This window comes from Podarcis filfolensis, assembly GCF_964270895.1.
Source record: "Podarcis filfolensis genome assembly, chromosome: 11".
Lineage (NCBI taxonomy): Eukaryota > Metazoa > Chordata > Lepidosauria > Squamata > Lacertidae > Podarcis > Podarcis filfolensis.
The window spans coordinates 10,959,774-10,972,513 of NC_139613.1; the positions used below are offsets into that span (position 1 = coordinate 10,959,774).

Genomic DNA, 12,740 nt, shown 5'->3' on the forward strand with positions numbered 1-12,740 from the left:
GCTACCCACCCTGGAAGAATGGCAGATGAAGTTGATAGACTACATGGAATTGGCGGAAATGACTGACAGAATCCGAGACCTGGGAGAAGAGTTGGTGGAAGAAGACTGGAAGAAATTCAAAGACTATCTTCAGAAATATTATAAAATTAATGAGTGTTAAAATTGTGCTTGGATGGGTAATAAGTGGTAATTAGTGATAAAAGTTATTAAGATTATGCAAAAAAGGTATTGATAATTGGTTGAAAAATAGGGATATAGTATATGTTATGGTACAAAGTTTAAACATTTGATAAAGGGTAAGAATTTGCTGAATTAAATATTTGAATGGGAATACAAAAAGGGGAAGGTGCGAGGAGGTCAAGAACATAAGCATATGAAATTGAGGTTATTGGAAAAATGGAATGGTTTTATTTTTCTTTGTTTAAATGTTATTTTTCTTAATTAGTTGTGTTTTTCTTTCTGTATTTTTTTTTCTTTTGTGTGTTTCTTTTTTCTGTAATTTATGGTTTTTTATTCTGTGAATTTCTATTTTTCTTTTTTGTAAAACTTTAATAAAAATCTTTTAAAAAAAAAACAAAAAAAAAACAAAGAGCAACACAGGGCAGTTTGAAAGCCTTCCCCTGAACAGCCCTTTGCTCCTCTTTAAATCTCTGTTATCCAATTTTCTTTAAACTTCTTTAAGCATCTGATTTGCTTGCAAAGGGCTTTCAGATAGCTCCATGCTGCACTCTGAAGACTCAAGTGGCCTTGCCACCAACGGAGAAGGTAGGCCAGCATCCAGATGCATTGGCAAATCCTCCCAGTTGCATTGGTGCAACTTGGTTCCCCTGGCATAGTGTGACTGACCTGTGACCCTCCAGATATTGCTGGATTACAACCCCCAGACCATTGACCATGATGAATGGAGCTGATGGGAACAACATCCAGATGGCCACAGGTTAGACGCCCCTGCTTTCACTTCCTAGCTGGTATATGTCAAGTAAAAGAAAGCTCCCTAAAATTAATACTGCTACAGACAAGCACATTAAAGTGTGGAGTGCAGTTATAACAAGCAGGAAAACTTAAAAACACACAGCTGCTGATTCAGTGTACACTTAGATATCTTTGCACCTAATGCTATTAAAGTACAATTCTAAAAAGATATAAATATCATTCAGTATCGAATATTACAAATATTATTGCACCTGGTGCTACTAAAATAAAATACAGACCGCCGCATGGTTCTGTGTGCCTCGCTGGGCGATTTACAGCTCCTTACGACCAATCAAACCATGGCATGTGTTTTCTAATTAAGGCTCATCTTCCCTTTTGCACAGAGTGCTGAGAGCTTCCTGGAATCGAATGCAAACATGAGGCATTTGCTATAGCGATGTGGTACGCGGCAGTGCTAATTAATTTCAGCGGGAGCTCGATCTGCTTTGGTGTCTTTGTACCAGCTCAGACTTCTGAGACTGTTGTTCTTACAGTGAAGCCTAATTAACAATCCCCTTTCTGAAACCAATGCTGCTGTGATGCTCTCAGATTTTTTAGGTGCCTGAATGCAGCTAATATTGCGTTGGCTTTTACAACCGACACTCTCCTGTTAGTAGATCAGAATGTGCTGTTCATTTGTTTTATGGAGAGAGAAAAAGCCTCCTGTCTTCAGGAAAAAATGTCCCTTCTTTTACTTTGTTGCTTTCTCTGCAAGGGCAGTCAATAATTCTTCTGAGCATCTTAGAATCGTAGATCTAATCAAACCCGTGCCCGTGCCAGGGCAGCTTCTGTGTGATGGCCTGGGATTCGGACTCGGATGCTGAACCTGAGGGATCCCAGCCTGCACAGGATTCCCTGCCTCCAGAACCAGCTGAGGCAGGGCTGGGTCTTGAGCCTGAAGGGTCCTCACCTGTGCTGGATCCTCAGGTACAGGCATCAGCTGAGTCTGCTCTGGCTCCTGAGGTGATGGAGGACCCATTGCCTGCAGGTGCTCCACTCTCAGCCCCGTCAGAGGAAGCTGAGGTTGCCTCTGGGTCCGATAACCCTCCAGCCTCTCCTGAGCTGCAGAGGCTCAGGGCAGAGAGGCAGAGGGAACTAAGTTCCTGCAGGAGGAGTGTTCACCTCCAGGCCAGGACAAGCGAGTCACCAGAGGATTGGGGCCGCCCTATGCCTCAAGGCAGATAAAAGCCAGCCAGCCCCAGTCCCAAGTTGCAGGAGCAACATTGTTGGTTGCGAGTTCCTGCCTGAACCCTGTCCTGCTTTCCTGCCTGAGCTGACCAGTGCTGGCTCTCTGCTTGCAAGCCTGTTACTGACTTCACCCGGCTCCCTGCCCTGCACCCAGCTTCAGCTACTATGGACTGCCTCCTCATTGCACCTTTGACCATGGACCAGACTTGGACCTTGCCTTTTGGGTAACCCACGGGACCAGCACATTCTGTCAATCTGTGACGTCCCAGAGAAATCGGGACTATTGTCACAAGTGTTATATGTTAGGTTTGCCATACGTCTGGAATTTCCCAGAGATTGCCAGGATCCGGCCATTGGAAGGGTGTCCGTGTAGGGGAAAAGCTCAACAACTTTGGGCGACGACTTCTTTTGCATCCGGATTTTCACTTTTTGAAATATGGCAACCCTGTTATATGCTCAAGCCATCTTGCTGCAATGTGCAATTTGGCCGCCGAATTCTGCACCAGCTGAAGTTTCCAAACTGTCTTCAAAGACAACCCCAAGTATGACGTGTTGGATTTCTGTTTCACGCATGGGGGGGGGGAATAATCAAACATCTGTAGTTTCTGCTTGTGTTTTTGTTGGAATCCTCCGGCATCTCTCGTCAGGGTCTGCGGCTCCTCTGCTTCAGATGTGGAGGCCACAAAAGTAATGACTTGGTCTCAGAGTAGGCTGCTTGATGTGTGAGTCAGTGCTCTGGGCGCAAGAGTACAGCGCACACTCTGGTCCTAAATCAGAAAGACAATCTGCACGGCTGTCAGCCTTAGGCTAGCCTTCCCCCAACCACGTGACCTTCAAGTGTTTGGGGCTAGCGTACCCATCAGCTAGCATGGCGGTGGATGATGAGAGCTGGTCCAAAACATCTGGAAAGCACCAGGTTGGCAAAGGCTGCCTCAGACCCTGGTGGCCATTGGGACAGGTAGAGCGGAAAGCAGAGTATCCTACTGGAGATAGGCAGCTAATGACAGGCAGAGCCAATGAATTCTAGTTTGTCCCCATCCTCTTCCCTGCTGGGTTCTGCAAGGACAACACCAAGCCTACAGAGGAGGAAGCTATAAGTAAGAAAGCAGATCAGTGGGGCAGATTGGACTTGGCGGGGTAAAGCCCCATTTGCCCTACGATAGGATACGACAGGGATGCGGGTGGCGCTGTGGGTTAAACCACAGAGCCTAGGACTTGCCGATCAGAAGGTCGGTGGTTCGAATCCCCACGATGGGGTGAGCACGATGGGGTGAGCTCCCGTTGCTCGGTCCCTGCTCCTGCCAACCTAGCAGTTCGAAAGCACATCAAAGTACAAGTAGATAAATAGGTACCGCTCCGGCGGGAAGGTAAACGGCGTTTCCGTGCGCTGCTCTGGTTCGCCAGAAGCGGCTTAGTCATGCTGGCCACATGATCTGGAAGCTGTCTGCGGACAAACGCCGGCTCCCTCGGCCAATAAAGTGAGATGAGCGCCGCAACCCCAGAGTCGGTCATGACTGGACCTAATGGTCAGGGGTCCCTTTACCTTTACCTTTATGATACGATAATCTTTATTGTCATTGTCCCATACAGAACAACGAAATTGAAAAAATCTACATCAGACATTCAAAAACCGACAAGCCTGCTATCCCAGCCTGGTTAACCCCCTAAAAACTCTGATACCCCATAATTAAATACAATATACTCCCACAGAGACTTCCTTACACTGCGTTTAAAACCGAAATCGGCAAAATTTCTCAGGCAGCTAGTCCTAGTCTTTATAACCCTGTACCTTCTTCCAGAAGGCAGAAGCTGAAGGAGATCACTTCCGGGGTGCGTACTATCTTGCACTATCTCTGCAGCTTTCTTATGACACCTGGAAGCATAGATTTAATCAAAGGTGGGAAGAGTGCATCCGATTATTTTCTCCGCAGTTTTTACAACCCTGGACAGCATTGTTTTTCCCCTGACCGTGCAGCTCTCAAACCACACACAGAGACTATAAGTTAATAGACAACCCTCCATTGGCCTCAGACCATTTCAGATGAGGAGGTCAAATTCTGGCCTTCCCTTTCTAACCCAAGGCATTTCTCTCTCCTCTGGGTTCCGTCCTAGCATAGGCTTGGGAGATTTGAGGTAGAGCTGCCTCCCGATTTGGAAACACTTGCTAGTTTTGAGTGGGCTTAGAATCACAGAATCATAGAATTGGAAGGGCCATCTAGTCCAGTTCTCTGTGAGGTAGGAATCATTTGCCCAATGTGGGACTTGAACCCACGATCCCAAGATTAAGAGTCTTATGATCTACCGACTGAGCTATCCTTCTTAAGGAAGCAGTCAGAAGAGCAAAAAGGTTTTTTTAAAAAATAAATAAATGCAACCAATCGTAATAATAATCCCAATTTTGCTGCACGGGCACAGAAAGCAGTGGCGTTGAAGGATATCATTATCTCATCAGGGAGCGAAGATGATGATAGGAAATGTCTACGCACTCCTGCTGGTAAACTGCTGTTATTTCCAGGGCACTCGTCCATTGGATTAATAGCCAGCAGCACCGCCAAGGAGATGTCCGACCAGAATTGTCAGGAACGGCTGCCATTCTGTTGTGAGGGCACCTTTAGCAGAATGCCCCAGGATGCTGTCTGGTCCGCCCATCTGCGCTGTCTGCTGGTAAAGGTTCCGAAATGGACGGCCTTTTGCACAGTGCACATTGTGGAATTTATAATGGAGTGGAGGCCTCCAACTTAGTTGGCTTTAGAAAGGGAGTTAAGAAATCCACTCCATTTCATCGTGGGGAGGAGTTGCGGTGGACCGCATGGCCACCCACTTTTCCCCAGGGGAGGGGGACGAAGTCCCGCGTTGCCCTGGGGATCTCGGCCGCATCAGCACTCAGCCAGCCAATCAGCTGGCTGGTGGGGGCGTGGCCAGGACCATTTAAACGGAGATGCGAGCTGGAGGGCTTCCTCTTGACTCACTTCTTCAATCTCCTGCCCTCCCTCCCCTTGTTTGCAGGTTTTCACCGGCCTTGCTATGGACCTCAGTTGGTTGCCGTTAAGGGGCCTGGCAGGATTTTTTCCACTTGGCAAAATTGGCACGGGCCATTGGGTTTTTGCCTACCTCGTAGCAATCGTCACAACTTGGTAAGGTTTTGCGGTTAGGCATTGTTTGACCTTTTGATGGGGGAGGGGAGGTGTGGCCATCACCTGCCCCTCCAAGCTTAAGGGTATTCTGTTAAAGGAATCCGTGGATGTGGATCTTGTCCGAAGCCTGGGGCGGGGCTAGGGCCATGACACGACCTCATCGGGAACACCTGGGGGAGCTTGAGTTGGTCTGCATCGACGGGGCTCCTCCTCCTGGTGGTATCCCTTACCAGACTCCCTGCATAATGGGCAGGAGTCAGATATAGTCGGGTCCATTCAATGCCTAAGCCAATAACCACTCACATTCTGTAATCAAGTTGTGGCCTAAATTTGCCCAATAACATTAACCTAATATCTGTGTCCTGGTGTATTTTATTCTTCTATGAGGGGGTGGTTGCGGGGTCTAGACACGCAAATTCATGTAGGAAGATGCCAACAGTGACTAGCCATGATGGAAGTGCACGACCCCCTTCCAAATAGAGATAATAAATAATGATGTGAAGATAATGTCAAAAATGTATAAAATTTTATTGGAATGGCAAACAAAGGATGAGGAGATTAAGTCGGTTATGATACATTGGGCAAGAGATTTTGGTTATAATATACAACTAGCGGATTGGGAAAAAGTGTGGAATGAAAATATGAAATTTACTGCATGTTCGGCGATAAAGGAAAATATTATGAAAATGGTATATAGATGGTACATTACACCGGTCAAGTTAGCAAAAATGTATAAAACATGTAATAAGTGCTGGAAATGTAAAGAAAAAGAAGGATCTTTCTTTCACATGTGGTGGGAATGTAAGAAGGTTAAGGGTTTCTGGGAAATGATATATAATGAGCTGAAAAAGATGTTTAAATACACATTTGCAAAGAAACCAGAAGCCTTCTTGTTAGGGATAACAGGAAGAGAGATCAACAGAAAGGACTATAAACTTTTTCAATATGCAGTAACAGCGGCAAGAATATTAATGGCCCAAAAATGGAAACAACAAGAACTACCGACACTCGAAGAGTGGAGAATGAAACTTATGGATTACGCAGAACTGGACAAAATGACTGAGAAAATTAGATATCAAAAGGATCACAAATTCATCGAGGACTGGGGAAAGTTCACGGATTATCTGAAAAATATATGTGATGTACAGACAACGTTAGTGGGTTTTAAAGAGGCTTTGTGAATGTTAAAGACATACTGTAAGAAAAAATAACCTGATAAGTGAGCACTAACCGGCAGTATGAGAAATGGAAAATGTGTAATGAATAGATAATATGGATGATTGGTGGAGGAGCTGGTGGAAGTACAAAAAAATGTGAAACATGAGATTAGGATGTGCTGAATAATTTGTAAAAGAAAATTTAATAAAAATTTATAAAAAAAAAAAAAAGGAAGTGCACGACCTCCACTGACAGGGACACTGTGCCTCCAAATACCAGTTGCTGGGGATTCACAAGTGGGAAGAATGCTGCTGCTCTCAAGTCCTGCTTGCAGTCTTCCCATGAGCATCTGGTTGGCCACTGTGAGAACAGGATGCTGGACTAGACCAGACGCTCCCAAGTGTCCCTATTTCCCAGGGACGGTCCCAAATTTACAAAAGCCGTCCCAGTTTCTGTTTGGATCCCAGAATGTCCTGCTTTCCCTTAGGACGTCCCTATTTTCATTGGAGAGGCGTTGAAGTTATCCGACCCCTGAGCCATCTGAAAGCAGCCCTGTACATTTATACCTCATGTTACGTCCGTTTCATGTTACGTTCTTTCAGGTTACTTCCTCCGGCGACCTGGAAGTACCGGAAAGGGTTACTTCCGGGTTTTGCTGCTCACACATGCGTAGAAGCACAAAATGACATCACGCACATGCGCAGAAGCGGCAAATTGCAACCCGCGCATGCACAGAAGTGCCTCTGCGGGTTGCGCTCTTTTCATGTTGCAAACGGGCCTCTGGAACGGATCCTGTTCTCAACCAGAGGTACCGCTGTATAGGGAAGTTTCTTTTAATGATTTATTATGCTTTTAGACATGTTGGAAGCTGCCCTGAGTGGCTGGGGCAACCCAGGCAGATGGGCCGTGTATACAAATAGTAACATTATTGTTGTTGTTATGATGGAATAGGACATCTCTGTTTTCATTGGAGAAATGTTGGAGGGTGTGCTAGACGGACCTTTGGCCTGATCCATCTTCTTACACTCTGGTGTCTTCCATTGCACATTTTTGGGAAAAGGTTGTGGTTCCTATTAAATTGGGGATGAGCAGCCTTTTGGGCCCTTGGTTGGTCACAGGCAGGGGTGATTTTGTGGGAATGTTCAGGGTGGCAGAGGAGGATATATTGTTTATTAATATTCTTCCTATTTTGCATTAGCGAGTTTCTTTACTTAGCAGAGTTTACATTCCCCTTTCAAACACACAGCAGATAGCTGGTTGCAGGCTTATTAGAACCTCTTACTATTATGCAATTCAATCTCCCTCAGATTGAATTGTATGTTCCTGGTAAGATCCCCTTTTTAAATCCCTCCTAAAAGAATAAAGACACCACAGTCTTATTCATAAGCAATAAAAGGAAAGTTTACTCACGATCAGGCAGAGCACAGTGTGATCCCTGAAGGCAGGCTTAAGGCTTAAAGTTACAAGCATATACAAACAGGTTTACCCCATATGTGGGTTGACTTAGTGACGGCAGTTAGCAATCGGGGAAGTTCTCAGGACGAAAGGAAGATGGAAAAGAGAGAGAGAGGCAGCATGCCTTGTTCTTTTACCAGGTCTGGAAAGGTCATACCCACCCACTAGTCACATGCAAGGAAGGCCTCTCCAGGCCAGGAGGAACAGGAAGTTCGACTGGCTGGACCAAACATTCCCTTGCACATCCACTCTAGCAAAACAAGGAATGTTGTACTTGACTGCTGTCAGTGGATTGCATCCCACAGATTGGTTGGCGGGGCATGTTCCAGTAGGTGTGGCCAGAGCTAGCCACTTCCACAAAAGCACAAATTAACACACACAGTGTGGAGCGACTGACTTTTTTCCCCTTTGTGGCCAAGCCATTATGAGGTGAGTTTTCTTGAAGGTGGTTGTCAGGCTTCAGGGAATCAGATCCCTCCCACAGTGGCAGCCAAGCAGCAGAGAAACGATAAAAGTTCTTACCAAGCAATGTATTCAGTAATTCACAGAGAGCGACGAAGGAATGCAGTCTTCCCTAAAGAATGGCGTTGCTCCAAGTAAAGTCCCCACGCGCCTACGTCTCCCCTGTTTGACGTCACTCCTGTGTCGGTTAAGCTGAGCTTTCTACCTCTGAGCTCTCTGTTCTACTACCCTCAATGCACGCCTGGTCCTGGAAGAGGAATGCTTTCCAAAGACACTGAGTCTGTCAGCTATCTCCCCCTGGTGCTGCTTCTTCCTGCTGTTCCTTTCCCAATATTTCCCAGCTTTTGCCCTCTGCAGCCTCTGAACTATGCCCTTCTGCAAACCACTGTTCTAAATCTATACTGTCCTCCTGTTCTAGGGAAAGTTCAGGAGAGGGGTGGGGTGGTCCCCACCCTTCCTCCTGAGTCCAGCCCCTGACAGCAGTCCTGTCTGGTTGGTATCCCTGCAGTGAATGGGCCTGCTCAATGGAGGGGATGTCATTCCCAGAGTGGCTGGTTTTTAGCACCTCCCCAGACAGTAGAGAATTATGTGTTGTTGTGCATAGTTTGCGGCTCACAGCCTGCTGTGTGGAGGAGGCCCCCGAGCCCACCCTGAGAAGAAATGATGCACCCCAGGAACAAGTATTCGTGACTATAGCCGTGCAGAATGATACCACAACACCCACCAGAGAGTCACCAACAACTACCTTTCAGCCTTCCGCCACCCGCTGAGTGTATGGGAGGTGGCCGTGAGTGCAGGTAGGCAGAAATAATGAAATCATAGGATTGTTGGAAGGGACCCAAAGGGTTCCTCTGTGTGTCTCTATGCACCCAAGAGAAGGAATGAGAGTGAGTGGTTGTTACTGTACACTTGATGCAGTGGGCGGGCTGATTGGACCATGTGGTGCCATTTTACAGCAGCTCCGAGTACAACTCTTGCCATATGGCACGGGAGTTCCCAGCTCACAAGTCCTGCTTCTTTCCCTCCTACGGCCAGATGTCCTAAGCTAGCAGGAGGGTGCTCCATCTTTTGCCTCATCTAATTTGAGGGAAGACGCGTCATTGGTAGCAGGCACCGTTCCCAGCGTTGGCTCAGCGATGGCTCAGATCCTCTTGTCTGTTTTCTGTTGAAAAGCGCGGAGTGAAAACAAGGGTGTTTAATTGAGACCTACAAGTAATGCTGTCATAGATCTATGGTGCTAAATGTTTAGGTTGGTAAACATTAGGATTTAATCAAAACTTGTATGTTATGAGGCGGTCTCAAATGTATATTAACGTTAACGGGGTTTGAGGTGTTTAAGTAGCATTTATATCTAAAGGCTGCGTATCAGACCTTGAGAATGTAATCAAGATCCATGTGTATTGGAATATGTGCGTGGACCTACTTCTGAGCATCACCTATTATTAATTAACTAGCTAATTAATATCTGGCCTGCAGATCTGATTAGGCTCACCAGGTCTCCCCATTTGGTCTGCGAAGCTGTTTTGACCAAACCATGATGTCAGATGCGATGATGACCAGCTGATTGCTGGGACTTGTAAAGCACTGTGAATGTGCAGTTGTCGTTTGATTTTGCAGGCAAAAACAGGTCACCTGACATCAGATGACTGACAGGTGAGTAGCCCTGCCCACTTGTCAAACCTGGCCTGGGGAGGGGGGGGAGGTCCGCTTCTCTATCCCTGGCTTAGTGTTATGAATGAACCTTGTGCGGTGTTTTAACTATGGTTTGTTTACTGCCACCAAGCCCACAATCTGAATCCGTGGTCTGCCGTTAGCTTGCAAAGCGTGGTTTGCTTTAACTGTACAGTGGTACCTCGGGTTAAGAACTTAATTTGTTCTGAAAGTCTGTTCTTAACCTGAAACTGTTCTTAACCTGAGATACCACTTTAGCTAATGGGGCCTCCCGCTGCTGCCACGCCACCGCTGCACGATTCCTGTTCTCATCCTGAAGCAAAGTTCTTAACCCGAGGTACTATTTCTGGGTTAGCGGAGTCTGTAACCTGAAGTGTATGTAACCTGAAGCGTCTGTAACCTGAGGTACCACTGTACTTTGTGCAACCAACACACTCCCCCGCCTTAACCTGCTGGATTTTGAAACAACTTTGAAATGGCAATTGCTTGACCTGATATCGTATAATCTACCTGCAAACAAATCAGAATGCATGCTCAATAGTCTCTTGGAAGCAACCGGTGTTATGGTGGGGTGTTGAGGAAACATTCATGAGTGATAGAGTTAGCCACCATGTTTTAGGTTCCCTCTCCTTAGTGTAGAGATTGAAGTATACATCTGTGCATTTAAAAATAATAATAGTAAGTTTTTTATTTGATATTAAAAAATTTAAACATACAACAAACAACAATTCGCAGTCTAAAGAATGAGATTACTCTGAATTTCCTGACTTCTCCCCTCCCTTCCATGGGTCCTAATGAAAATATTTACAACTGCATATCAATATTTATCCAAGTATTTTTCCTTCTGAATTATCCATAGTAGCTGTTACTTTACAAGTGTGGTTAAAATCCTGCCAATGTTTTAACCTGCATGCAGTGGTCTCTTATGTAAATTATAAACTTTCCCCATTCTTTTTTCAAGTGCTTGTCTTCTTGATTTCTGAGATTCCCGGTTAGTCTTGCCATTTCTGCACAGTCCACCATCTTGATTTGCCATTCTTCTCTGGTCGGGGTTGGCTCTTCCTTCCATCTCTGGGCCAGTAGTATCTGTGTGGCCATCTGTGCATTGTTTTAACTCTTCTGTCACAATTATGTTCTTAGTCTTAACGCTTTATCTGCAAAACCTTGGAACTGAAAAGCTTTGGCTCAGGCTGAGGGTGCTGGTGCCATTTTTCTTTTCTTTTTTTAAAAAGAAAAAGCAATATTAAACAGGCTTAATAACAGGCATTTCCCACCCTGCCTATTGTTTATATGTATAAGCTACAGGGAACAGCCACCTAATTAAGATAATTGTACTTTGGCAAGGAGATTCTTGATTTATGCTGGATACTCACTCCCCATGCTCATTACTGAAAACCATGTGGGTGCTTTCCTCGTTGAACAAAGCAGAGCAGGGAGAGCAAGCCAGCTACCCCTCCCCCGGCACTGGGATGAATCTACAGAAAATGCATCCGCAGTATGAAAGTTCGATGGTATGTGTGGCGATCACACAGGGTCCCCGGACGTTTGACAGTCTATTGATCCCTGTGCCACCACTATGATCACTCCCCCGCTGCCACCAACCCGTTTCTCTCAGGTACACACTGAGTCCCAGTGGCGTAGCGTGGGGGGCCGGCCGCACCGGGCGCAACATCGGGGGGGGCGCTCGCACTCGCAGCTCTCTGCCCCTACCGGGCTCACTCACTCTCTCTCACTGCAGTGCTGGCTGTGCGAATCCGATCCGAGCCGCCGGGCCGCCGCCCACTGTGGAGGGGGTGGGTGCCAGGCGTGCGGTGCGGAGAGAGAGCGAGGGACTATCTGGGGGAGGGACAGTGCAGCGGCCGCCCAGCGCAGCGCTGAGCACGGGAGAGAACCACACCAGAGCAGCCCAGGCAGCAGCAAGAAGAAGCTGGCAGCGGCGGCAGGTTAGGGGTTAGGGGGCGCAAATTACTTGCCTTGCCCCGGGTGCTGACAACCCACGCTACGCCACTGCTGAGTCCAGACAGTTGTTAACATTAAAACAAATAATCAAGTTTATTTTATAAGCATGAACAAGTTTATGGTTTCAGATAATTTTTCTTGTCAGTTTCTTATCCTTAGTTTCTATACCGGCCTATACCTTCCTAATAACTTCTAACTGATTATCCCAACTGTCTATCTGACTCCTCCTAACAGTTTATCTCACTCTCACATCAAAACTAGACCAACCCACAGATTTATCCTCCCTTTTCCTTCTCCACCTCCCAACTGACTTCCCAACAACTCCAACTCTAACTCTAACTCCTCTCCTTGGGTTCCCACTGGCCAATCACTTCACACTCATTTAACCCTTTTCTTATGACCCACCTAGGAGGGCAAATGCCACAGTATGAAACTTCGATGCATCCTTGGGCTCCTCTGAACAACCTATCCATTGAGCATTCATCCTGATATGCTTGCACAAAGCTTATGCAGTAGTTAGACCACAGGCCCCTCTATAAACATCCTCCCCTCCCCCTTTCTGGTATACATTTTTATTCATTTTAATACAGACAGAACAAAGAAACATATCACAAAGCTGCGCTGTGGATCAATGTCAAATATAATGCTTTTAACTTAAAAAGTGGGGAGAATGGAAAAAAAGGCAATAGCACAAGATACACAGGAAACACAGGTATCTCCAATATCAAAGGATTACAATTT

General features: G+C 46.2%; 1 protein-coding gene and 1 long non-coding RNA gene across 6 annotated transcripts in view; both read left to right on the top strand.

Moving 5' to 3' along the window:
* The window catches only part of LOC310744522, a 260,442-nt gene that overhangs the window by 226,502 nt on the left and 21,200 nt on the right, over positions 1 to 12,740 (top strand). The gene's annotated exons all lie outside the window — the stretch shown is intronic.
* Positions 1 to 12,740, top strand: part of MAPK4 (mitogen-activated protein kinase 4) — a 93,013-nt gene that overhangs the window by 59,073 nt on the left and 21,200 nt on the right. The window lies entirely within an intron of this gene.